Below are 12,523 nucleotides of genomic sequence, written 5' to 3' on the forward strand. Positions count from 1 at the left end.
AAAAAAATGCTCAAAAGGTATTTTGTACAAAAATAAATATTAAAAAGCCAGCTATTAGAAAAAAAACTACATATATACAACACATACACCACACTATCATTAAAAAAAACAGACAAATAAATAACAAACAGAAAAAACTTGCTTTAAAAATCTGTAAAAAATAGAACATTTGTGAGAACATTAAGAATTACATCAAGCATAAATACGTGAAAAATCTCCCCAAAATAAAGAATTACAAAATAAACACTAAAGCAAATAACTGGAAGGCTCCAAGACTCTGGTGAAGAGAATGCTTTCAAAGAGCAGTTAAAATTCACTGAAGGAAATACTCAACAAATATGATAAACTTGGCATAACTGTGTATAAACAAAGACAATTGAGTGTATTGGTGTCTTTTATGTATGAAGTTGCTGATGCATGTACTAACATGGTAGGTGTTTTTTTTTCTTTTAATTGAAATAAGGCACAGTCTAAGAAAAAAAGTCATATTTTAATAATGAAGAATATAGTTAATAAGCCTCATTTTAAATTGAAAAAATCTCATTCCACCTGATTAAATGAGTTTCGACTGAGATTGTTTAGAGAGGAAATTGCAATTTGGGGGTCTGGGATTCATCAAAGTCAATGGGCTAATTCTGAAGCAATATGTAGGAAGCCCTAGATCTAATACAACCATTAAAATAAGGGTAAAAGGATGTGATCAACATAACAATAGAGATGAAACCCTTGTATCACAAAACCAAACTAAGGCTTTCTATTACAATTAAGCAAAGAATTTACTTTTGAGCTAAAACAGAATAGGGATAGGAGAAAACAGCAAGTTCCTCCCTAAGTCATACCCTCAATACAAATATACTGAACACTTCCCCAGTGGCCAGCCCTGCTCCAGGGGCTGATGACATAAAAGTAAGGAAAGGAGATGTGGCCACAACCTATGGAACCCTCTTCCACAAATTAACAGTAAGCTTGGGTATCTGTTAGAAGAAAAGTTACAGTTATTAATTATTATTACTAGTAATAGTAATATATCTAGTACTAAAATGTTTCATTTTTATTAAATCAGTTGACCATAGCATGGGAAAGGTTTTCAATATCAGGCTTCCATACAAACCAGAAAAGTTCCTGGTATGGTAATTTCTTACCTCAAGTCTCCATAAAGGAGGAATCATCATATTACTGCAGCATTATTAAAGCTGTGTTCTTGGAGGGCTTTCTGGTGGAGGGCTGAGGTGCTATTCCCAATATGAGCAGAGCTCCCAAAATAGAGAATATTTACACTCTAGATCTGCAGTCCCCAACCTCAGGGCTGCAGATCAGTACCAATCATTGCCTATAAGGAACCGGACTGCACAGTAGGAGGTGAGCAAGCCAAACTTCATCTGCATTTACAGCCACTCCCCATTGTTCACGTCACTGCCTGAGCTCTGCCTCCCGTCAGCTCAGCAGCAGCATTAGATTCTCACAGGAGCGCGGACCCCACTATACACTGCATACGTTAGGGATCTAGGTGTCATGCTCCTTATGAGAATCTAACGCCTGATGATCTGAGGTGGAGCCAAGGTGGTGATGCTAGTGCTGGGGAGCAGATGCAAATACAGATTATCATTAGCAGAGAGCTTTGACTGCACGGAGACCACAATAAATCAATTGCTTGCAGACTCATATCAATAAGCCTTATCAGTGAGTGGCAAATGACAATGTAATAGTAATAGAAATAAAGTGCACAATAAATGTAATGCCCTTGAATCATCCTGAAACCATTCCCATCCCCCCACCCCCCACCCTGGTCTGTGGAAAAATTGTCTTCTGTGAAATCAGTCCCTGGTGCCAAAAAGTTGGGGACCACTGCCCTAGATGATTAATTTTATGAATAAATTGCCTCTGGCTTTTGACAAGAGGTCTATATCAGGAAATTTCAGGTCTCTGACAAGTACTTGGCGTGTGTGGTATTATTTAATAAAAGTGTCTGCCTTAGCTCACAGGTGGGCTGGGTACAAAGTTGGTATTCTGTTTGGTTGGAGGGCTTCCCTGCTGTGGAGGTGCTGGGCATGGGTGCTGGCCAACAGGGCTACAACTGTACTTCAAAAGCTTTGAATTAAGTCAGACTTAAACAGCCCTGACTGACACCCGAGAGTTCTACCTCCCAGAATAGAAGACATGGCAGTGTCAAAACTGTACATGGAATTGTTTATGATTGCCTGTAACGACCATGGGTTAATGGTAGATAGACTTTCACATAATTTTAATTTTTAATTTGTGCATAACTCCTTTACCCAGCAGATCTTCCAGGAGGCGTAAGCTGCAAAACGCGTCCCCAGATGACTACCTCTATTGACACTGTGAATGGAGCTATTTAGTATTGTCTATCTAAACGTTGGAGATTATCTGTCAGAAGTGATTTGGGTTTTTTCTGCCTTATTGACATTGAGTCTTTCTTTCTCACAGTAATTAGGCAAGTGGCCCAGCTGCTTCCTGAGGCTAGGAGTAGAATGTGAAAGTCAGAACTTGTCATTAGTAAAGAAGGAGGATGCTGATCTTCACTTTTCCATGCCAGCAGGCCACGGAGCCGGCTCACTTAGAGCTCAGGGCATCAACCTGCACGTGCCTTTTATGATTGCAGCCGAGTGACAGTGATGCGAAAGAGATGGATGGGCTGCCTCAGGCATGTTTACCTGTGTCGCTGATGCATGCGAGAAATAACTCCAGCCCAGACCACTGACTCTCAGCAACCAGAATTTCTGACTAAAGCAAGACTGTACTTAACCCACAGCATTCCCTTCGTATCACATTTTCTTATAGACATTATTAACTCAAAATGAGGTGTAGAAGGTCCTTGAAGTATTTTTATTTGGATTCTTACCAATGATTCCTTCAGATTCCAAAAATATGTTACAGATCCAATTGTAGTTTCTCCCTCCCTTTTCCCAGTTAACTAAGAGTTAGACCGGCCAAAGTGCCATCTAACTTGACCTTAGCAAAACCTTGGTTACAGAACTTTTTGCCCTGGGAAAAATATTAGACAACATATTATTGCCCCATTATTATATCTAAGTGATGAGACAGTGTAGTGTAGTAAAAAAAAAAAAAAAAAAAAAAAAAAGCACTGGATTCTGAGTAATTTTATAGCAATTTCCTACATGGCTTTCTTTTTTGTTTTTTGTTTTTATTTGTAATTATGAGGGTATATAACAGTTATATAACTTTATAAGGTACCTGTGATGTTTTGATATAAGGATACAATGTGAATTAATCAAATCAGGGTGATCGGGGTATCCATCACCTCAGGCATTTATCATTGCTTTATGTTAGGAACATTCTAATTCCACTCTTTTCATTATTTTAAAGTATGCTTTAACTTATTGTTGGGTATAGTCACTTTGTTGTGCTATCAAATATTGTTCATTCTACCTAACTGGCAGTGAGCTAGAATTCTATATGGCTTTCAGTGCGTAAAGTGAATATTACTATTTTTTAAAGTCTGATGCTTTGGTCATAAAATATATTGAACAAAATAATTACTAAAGAAAAAGTTATTACTTAATTACATACCTGAGGAAATGTTTAATGTATAGATTTTATAAAAATATATAACATGTATTTTACAAAATATATAAACTTGAATATCTGTCCTTTTAGAAAATATTTTTATTTTGAGATAATGCTTATTTAACATTGTGTCCTATCTATGTTCTATGATAATTCCTCTGTTTTTCTTAACTATTCCTACCATATTTGGTTTAGTTTTTCTGGATAACCAATGTTTTCCCCATTTGCTTCCCCTAGAATATTCTATTTATTTTTCTACTCTGTGCAAACCCTGTATTGGGCACTGACTATTCTACCCCCAAAGCCTCTGCTTTGTTGTCCTGCCTGCAGCCCTTGTCAGTAATTAATTATGACATATTTTCCAAGTGAGTTTATGAGGGTCCTTAAACTCTTTTTCAAAACTGTGCTCCAGGCAATGTCTGTCAAAGTAGACCCAATGATTTATGTATGAGGGACTAAGACATGTTATTTTTATTTCATACTGAGAAAACTGAATCAACCTAAGAGTTCAACAAAGGTAGAAAAGTGAAATAAAATTATACTATTAAATAATTCACAATGAATCTATATTATATACTCATTAGAAAAAAATTTAATAATATTTAAGGCATTAAAAATACTTCTTTTTTTTTTTTTTTTTTTTGTTGAGACGGAGTCTCACTTTGTGGCCCAGGCTAGAGTGAGTGCCGTGGCGTCAGCTTAGCTCACAGCAACCTCAGACTCCTCGGCTTAAGCGATCCTACTGCCTCAGCCTCCCGAGTAGCTGGGACTACAGGCATGCGCCACTACGCCCGGCTAATTTTTTTCTATATAGATTTTTAGTTGTCCATATAATGTCGTTCTATTTTTTTAGTAGAGACGGGGTCTCGCTCAGGCTGGTCTCGAACTCTTGACCTTGAGCAATCCACCCGCCTCGGCCTCCCAGAGTGCTAGGATTACAGGCGTGAGCCACCGCGCCCGGCCTAAAAATACTTCTGATTTAATAATGTTAATGTGCAAAGATAAAATATTTATAAAGCAAAAAAAAAACCTTTATAAAAATAATCTTATATTCATATAAAAATCCTAGAACGAAATCCCCTTAAATATTGGGAGCTACCTCTGGTTCTGGTATATTTTCAAATAAAATTTTCATTTTCTTCTCAAATGTTTTAAAATTTACACAATGTGCATGAATCACCTTTATAATGGAAAATTCATAAAAATTACTAAAACATCACATTTAAAATACTATGATTTCACATATGAATATTTAACGATGAATTCTAGTAATAAACTTGAAGGAGGCATTAGAAGCACTGTAATGTCATGTTACAAAACCCAAACACTAAAAGCTTATCTTAGAACTTAGTGTCTAAAACCTTAGTCCCTTTTTATTTTTCCCATCACAGCCTCCAGCACCCTATAAACCCAACAACTAATACTGTCAAAGAGAACAGAGCAGAAGGCCACCAAAGGATTTAATTCTTGGAATGGAGTTTAAGGCAATCAAAAAGATGGATAGGTATATAAGTGTCTTGAGAAGAGTTACAGATGTAAATCATAAGGAAAAAAATAAGGAGAAAAAGTTAAAATAACTTACAGAAAATAACAGAATACACCTAAGAGAAAATGAAGAGACAAGGGTGGGCTAGAGAGAGGGATGATCTGTCCACACTTCCAGAATTATTCACCCATAAGTGAAATGTCTAACATTAATTCCCCAAATCTTGAACAATTAGTTTATAGTCCTTCTTTTTCTTGATTTCTAGTTTCTACTGTCATTTTTCTGATGCACAAGCTCAACAAGGCAACAAACCCACTTCAAACCTAGGTGGTCCCATCAATCTGATGCTATCTGACCATCCCTTTTCTTCATTCATCAACTTCGTACACACTCGTTTTCTTTCTTTACCTTCCCAGAAGTCTAAACACCCAATCCGGTAAACCTATCTACACCCCTCTTCTTTATATATGACATTCACAGGGCTTCCTAATCCTTCCTTGTTACAAACTACGTCATGTATCACAACTTAGTTCTAGGCACTACTACTTTTGTGCCTTCACCTGTCAATCTACATCTTGAAAGACACAATTACTGCTCCTAACAAAGCTGATGAAAATTAGGTGAAAGTGAAGCTTTTTAAATTGTTCAATCCACACCTGGCTTGAAATAAAAAATAAATTTAAAAATCAGCAATGAATTTTCATTTTAATTTTGAAATGTGGAATAAGTTGGACTAGTAGCACTATGCTATGGATAATTCTTTCCTTCTCTGACTAAATGAATATAAAGTTCCCTGATCTTTGCAGATAATCCTCTATCTTCTCGACCTTTCCTAAAGGTGTTTTAATTTCCTTTTTTTCATGGATGATAATTTTGTCATTAATTTCATAAAACGCTTTCCTATAATGCCATTTGGAAACTGATTAATAGTTATAGGTCATTTTTCTGATAACTCATTGTATTATCAGAAACTATTGTTGCACATTATAGTAACACTAATAATGCTGAAAGATTTTGCAATGATATGTGGCACTGGAAGAATACTAATGAAGGGAGTATTTTATAATGAGCTCCTTCCAAACATTATTCTTGGTACATAGAGCTAAGTTACTTATAAAGTTACCAATGTAGAAGCTAAATAAAAATGAAGGCATGCCATCTTCAAGGCCATATAAAAGATCAAAATTTCTTTAGATATTTTATCAGATGACTCTTTTAAAATGTTTTCTTACCACCTTCATATGAAACAACTTATGGAAAGTACTCAGTACAGTGGTTTTCTCCATAGCGAAACCCCAGTAATGGCTTTACTCTTACTGTCCCATATTAAGTACAATGACAAAAATGACTAAAAGAAAGAGAACGTCTGTTTTACTACCTAGAAATCATCAATATCCTAAAAAATGGTACTTAAAAATTCCTCTAAAATAAAAAATATAATTGATAATGCTTGTGATAAAAATTAGCATAGCAATAGAGTAAGTATCTGGGGATATAAACGCTCTTAATTTTGGGGAGTATTTTTTATCTGTATAGATCATCTGGATTTTGATAACACACTGATTAGAGAGCTTCCTTAAAATTTCATCTACTTTTTTTATTTTGACTCTTTATATATGTTTGTCTTTTTTGTTTCTTTGTTTTGTTTTTGGGACAGGGTCTCACTCTGTTGCCTGGGCTACTGTGTAGTGGCATCATCATAGCTCACTGCAACCTCAAATTCCTGGGCTAAAGCAATCCTCCTGCCTCAGCCTCCCAAATAGCTGGGACTACAGGCACATGCCACCACGTCCAGTTAATTTTTTATTTTTTGTGGAGATAGGGTCTCACTATGTTGCCTTGGCTAGTCCTGAACTCCTGGCCTCAAGTGATCTTCCTGCCTTGCCCTCCCTAAGTCCTGGGATTACAGGTGTGAGTCACTGCCCCTAGCCCTGTCTTATATTTTTAACTCCATTGCTAGCTACTTGAAGGCAAACTCCAAATCTGAGAATCACCTGTGGAAGTACAGTTCTAAGCACGCAGTAGGAGCTTTATAAACACTATTGGATAAATGCAAGGAGCTAACATATTTGCATAGACTGCTACATACTTAGAAATTTTCTATTTAATCTATTAATTATGAAATTTACTTAGCTGATAAAATTATTTTTTAAAAAACTTCTTTAAGCTATAATAGTTTACAAAGATCAGTGAGCTCTAAAGATTCCAAAATGTCCCAGGGATTTTTTTCTGTTTGTAAGGAAGACCCTTTACTTGCTAATTTTTGGAAGCATGTGAAGATAAAAAGAAACAGTATTCAACTAAAGGGAAAGAAATATTATTTTGAAATAGACATATATTTTCAGGAAAATTGTAGTTTTCCTAAAAGCAAAGTAGTACTCGTATTTATTTAAAATAAAATGCAAAGACCAATGTTACACAGCACGATTGAATATAAATTCTTTTCTAATAGTATAGACCAATATTATAGCAATTTTAAAAAATGAAGACACAGAAATGAAGATGAGGATGGCTACTCTTAGGCAAATTGCAAGCAAACCTATTTGTCCTTCTCATAGTAGTGAAGCAACTGCCCACATCTCCCCTTCCCTCATCGGGGATTTGAAAAACGGCTTGCTCTGTCTCATCACCACCTCTTCTGTTATCACCCTCAGACCAGCTATCACAGAGGTGACCGAGAGAACAGACTTCCTCTCTCTTTTCTTTTTCTGATTTCCTCATTTTCCAGAGTCTTAACCTAAGCCTTGACATTAACAATAATTACATTCAAATTCTTGATTTTAAGCATATCATTCTCAAGCTATCCCATCCAGATATATTTACTCTGACCCTGAATCCATTTTTCCTACCAATTCTTCTGTCTATCGCCCCTTTGTGCTCAGCGTGGATTCCAAGATTCGGCATAGTGATCACTCTTACATCTCTCAACACCAGCGGGCATGCCTCCCCCCCTCCCCTGCCCCTTGGCTGGGCCCAACTCTCCACATATTCCAAATAGGCTTCAACTCAAAGCAAGCCAACCTGGCCTCTCTGCTGACAGCAGAAGAGAAATACCACATGTTCCCAGGACCACAGTCTACCTGCATCTGCATCCATGGACTCTGCCTCACTCCTGCTGTACTAGGTGAAGTGTCTTTCTTCCAGAGACCCCTCCCTTCACTTGAGCACTCTCACCTATTCAGTGACTTCTCCCCAGAAAATTATTTCCTCTTTCTCAAGCATCACTAATGTCTCCCCTTATGGGTCATTGCTATCAGCATGGACATATCTCTCATCTTAAAAAAGAATCCCCTAACCCTTCTCATCCTTTTAGCCATCGCACCACTTTTGGCTTCTCATTGTAATGAATGGTTATTAATTGCCTCTCATGGTTTTTATTGAAATGATATGCCTGACCTCTGTCCTTCCCTCCTCTTCTGGTGGGGGACACTCACAGGGGAGAAGATTGGCTTAAAGTGCCTCTCTCTTAAAGCCCCATAGCAAGAGAGACTTAAAAACTACTGGAAATGAGACCGATGTGTCCAAAACAGAGAAAATTACCCATAGAGTGTAACATAAATCATGGCTCTATTTATATTGATATAAAGGTGTAAAAATTCATGAGTTAAAAAGCAATCAAGGTGGAAAATTCAACTAAAGAAAAAAAAAATCAATGAACATCTTTTCATTGAGCAATCCATGACTGCTGTGTTCAAAGACTCAGCTTACTAATATTTCAGTTATGTCATCACGCTAATGCTACATGGGACACATTCCATGACTTAAAAGTTTGGCATGACTTAAGATGGCATGACCCGGTCTTGGGTATAAACTAAGAACCTGTGTTCTTAGTCTCATTATCAACTTACTCTAATAAATTCTGAGGCTGGGTTTTCTTTATAGATGCAGTACTCTTTATTGTGCCTTGCCTATATAAGGTGCTTGGAAATGTTTATGGAATGAGTAAATGAATTGTGCAACCTTATTACATGGGAGTCAGTTCAGAATATATGCCTGCTATGACAAAAGAATGACTTCTCTCCTGCAGAAATGACTTCTAAAGAGATAAGACTAGAGTAGGACATAGCATGATGCCATAAAATTTCTTACTTGAAATTGTCTAAGTGAATAAATATGATTTCTACTCAAGAAAGCTGGTTCTCATGAGTACCTAAAGAGAGCAAGGAAAATATTCTTTAAGTGAACAGATTTATATAGTATATATAAGAATCAGAGAAGTCATTAACTTTTAAAGTCACTTTCTCCTAATCTCAGATAATATTTTTTAAAAATGTATTTAACTTATCTTTAACTCCATAGATAATAGTCTATACTTGAGAGAGGAAAAAAAAAAAAAAAAAAAGAAGACAACCTTAAGAATGATTTAGGACAAAAATCCCCAGTAAAGGATGAGACTGGTGGCTTACATCAGAGCACCCCAGAAAAGTTTAAGGAACTTGCTGCTTGTTGATTTCTGGTTTCCCAGAGGCGGATGCTGCACCTAGTACCTGAGTCCGAGCCTCTGATGTGGGCGCTTCAGGTTGCTCCATCTCAAGTTCCGAGGACAGGTGCTCATTCCTCCTCACATTTGCTACCTGCCACAAAGACTCTCACCTTTGCTGCCCCAAAATGAGCAATAATATTTTCAATTACTTAGAAAAAGCTTTTCACAAAGTTTTTATTACATTCTCTTCAAAGATTCTGAGAGGTCATTTTATTTACAGCAAAGCAGTTTTGCCTGAAACAGCTTATCCACTCTCAACATTCAAATGTCACTCTTCGAGCTGAAGCAATATTTCCTATGATCCAAACCCAACTGATATTTATGCCAGTAACCCAAATCTTTTTCTTATTTTGATTCTCTTTCTGATCTTCTATGTCCTCTGTCCATTCCCATCTCCATGTAATTGTAAATACATACGATAATCAATGTTAATAGTTTGATTTGTTTCCTTCTACACTTTTCTAGATGCTCATAAATATGTACAAATTAAAAATATATTTACTGTTTTAATTTGAAAAAACAGGATAATACCATACTAAATCATTTCCTTTAAAAAATTCTCATGGATTTTTCCCCCTAAGGGCTAGACATATAGCCCCAACTCATTTTTATTAATAACTGCATAATATTTTGTAGAAAGTATATATCATTTTTTCAACTCTTCCTGAAGCAATATTCTTCTAATACTTCCATTTTTTGTTATTTCAAGTAATTTTGTAATAAATGTCCATATACATAAAATCTTATGTTTTAGTTCACTGATTTCTATAAAACACATATCTAAGCACAACTAAATCAAAAGCTCCTGAACATTTCAAATGTCAATTCATAGAAACAGATCATTTTAGAAAAAAATTACAGCAATTCATACTTCCATTTAGAGTGGAAAAGAATGTAAATTTCCCCAACCTTAACCCTTGGCTAGCATACAGTATGTATTATTTTTCAACATTTGTCTACCTGGTAGATTAAAATGATATCTTATTTTCATTTAAAAATTTATGTCCGTGATTAGTACATTAGAGTGAAAAATATTTCCATACATTCATTGTTTGCATTTTTCTTCTGTCCATATCCATTGCCTAGTTTTATAACCATTTATATCTCTTTTTCTCATCACATTAGGGAGTCCTAATATGTTAATTTTGTCAACACTTTGTCATACCTGTGGTACATATTTTCTCTTGGACCATTTTTCTACTTTTCTATGTTGAATTTCACCTTGCTATTTTTGATAGTATTCATATTGCCAAATGCACCCGCCATTCACCTATGGTTTCTGAGAGTTTCCTGTCTTACTTAAAGCCTTCCCCATGTTCAGTTTATGTGATTATTTTCCCAAAGTTTCTTCTAATAAGTTTATACTTTTATTTTTACAGTTGCAATGTTTTCCCTTTGAGGTTTATTTCTGTATATGTTGTGAGTTAATGGCTTTAATTTTCTTCCAGATGTTGAGTTAGTTATGCTAACACCATTAAATCACTTCTTTGTACTAAACTGAAAAACTAACTTTAAATGAATTAGGCATATTTTTTGAATATTTGAATCTGTTCTGAACCCTCAATTATGTTCAAAACGCAGAGATCATCCTATTTGAAGCCAACTGGGCACCACTGTGATTAGTACATTTGGTGAGCTAAAATCTATGAAAATTTTCCTTGTATTCTCATATATTTATGCTTCCACATGCTCTTTGAAATAGTTTGATCCAGTTTGTCAAAGAAACAAACAACCAGCCACAGAATCCTGATTACAACTGCCTAAATTTTATATATTAATTTGGGAAAGAGTAATACTGTGATGATATCAAGCTTTTCTACACAGGAGCATAGCATATCTTTTTATTTTGAATTACTTTACATCCTTTAATGAAATGTTACAGTTTTTTTCCAATTTATTTATTTTCTTTTTTTTAATTTCAGAACCGTTATAGTTTTTATCAGACAGGTCTTAGAGTTTTCTTGTTAAATTTGTTCCTCCTGTTTTACATTTTATCACTACTCTAAAGTTAGTAGCCTAGCAAGACTTCCAGATAGTGCCAGAATAAGAAAGTCTGATGTACCCCAACTATAACAAGGTAGTATCTGGAGTACAGGGAGTGTTAAGAAACCCCTTGTTGGTTTCCTTTTCCATTTCCCCTTAAAAATAATCAGAAAACTCCCAAGAGTAAGCTTTTGGAAGCAAACTAATCAAGTAATACAGCCTAAAGCTCAACCTAATTTCCTGCTTACTGACTATTTTCACAAACTAGACTACCCACTCCATCTATTCAACATTCCCCCGTGTACCTACTGAGCTGCATACTTCCTGACTAGGTGGCACACCTTGGACTGATAGCACCATTGATTCTTCCATTCAGTGGGTGGACCGTTTAGGTGGTTTCCTCCCCATACCTAAATCAGTTCCCCCTTATTAAACAGAATCAGTTTCCCCTAGATCACTTCTTCTTTTTGAGTGGAGTTACTGTCCTGAATTGCTCCATTTTAGGCTATTGCTCTGTTGAGATGTTCGTGGAGTCAGGTAAGTTACCACTCCTACCATGCTGCCCTTGCTAATTCAGCATCACCAAATCATCTAACCCACACAGGAGCTTTGCTGCTTTTAAAAATACTGATTTATTTCTGAGCACATGCTTAGAAGAAGAAGTAAATAAGACAATCTCGATCTTCCATCTTTCTTTGATTGTTTACCACTTCTTATTTATAAGAAACATGACTTTTAGGAAATAGCTTCTTTTAAGTCTAAGATCCAGAGTTCATTTTCTTACCCATTTTTATGGCAAAGTAATGTTGGAGGAAGACTCATGCAGACCTTGATTATTTTGAGACAGAAAGTTCTTGTATCCTTCCAGATTCACCTCAGAAACACTTGGAAGACTAATTTGCCTTGACCTAATGTGATATTCATTTGTTGTCACATACATTATTTTATCAGCCTCCTGGACATACATTTCAAAAGTTTAATACACTTTATATTTTCTAATGATCAATTACTTCACTGCATGCATT

At 35.8% G+C, this 12,523-nt stretch overlaps 1 protein-coding gene across 2 annotated transcripts in view; it reads right to left on the reverse strand.

Annotated features, from left to right (window-relative positions):
• The window catches only part of CTNND2 (catenin delta 2), an 826,820-nt gene that overhangs the window by 663,944 nt on the left and 150,353 nt on the right, over positions 1-12,523 (reverse strand). The gene's annotated exons all lie outside the window — the stretch shown is intronic.

Source organism: Eulemur rufifrons, chromosome 17 (genome assembly GCF_041146395.1).
Source record: "Eulemur rufifrons isolate Redbay chromosome 17, OSU_ERuf_1, whole genome shotgun sequence".
Classification (NCBI taxonomy): domain Eukaryota; kingdom Metazoa; phylum Chordata; class Mammalia; order Primates; family Lemuridae; genus Eulemur; species Eulemur rufifrons.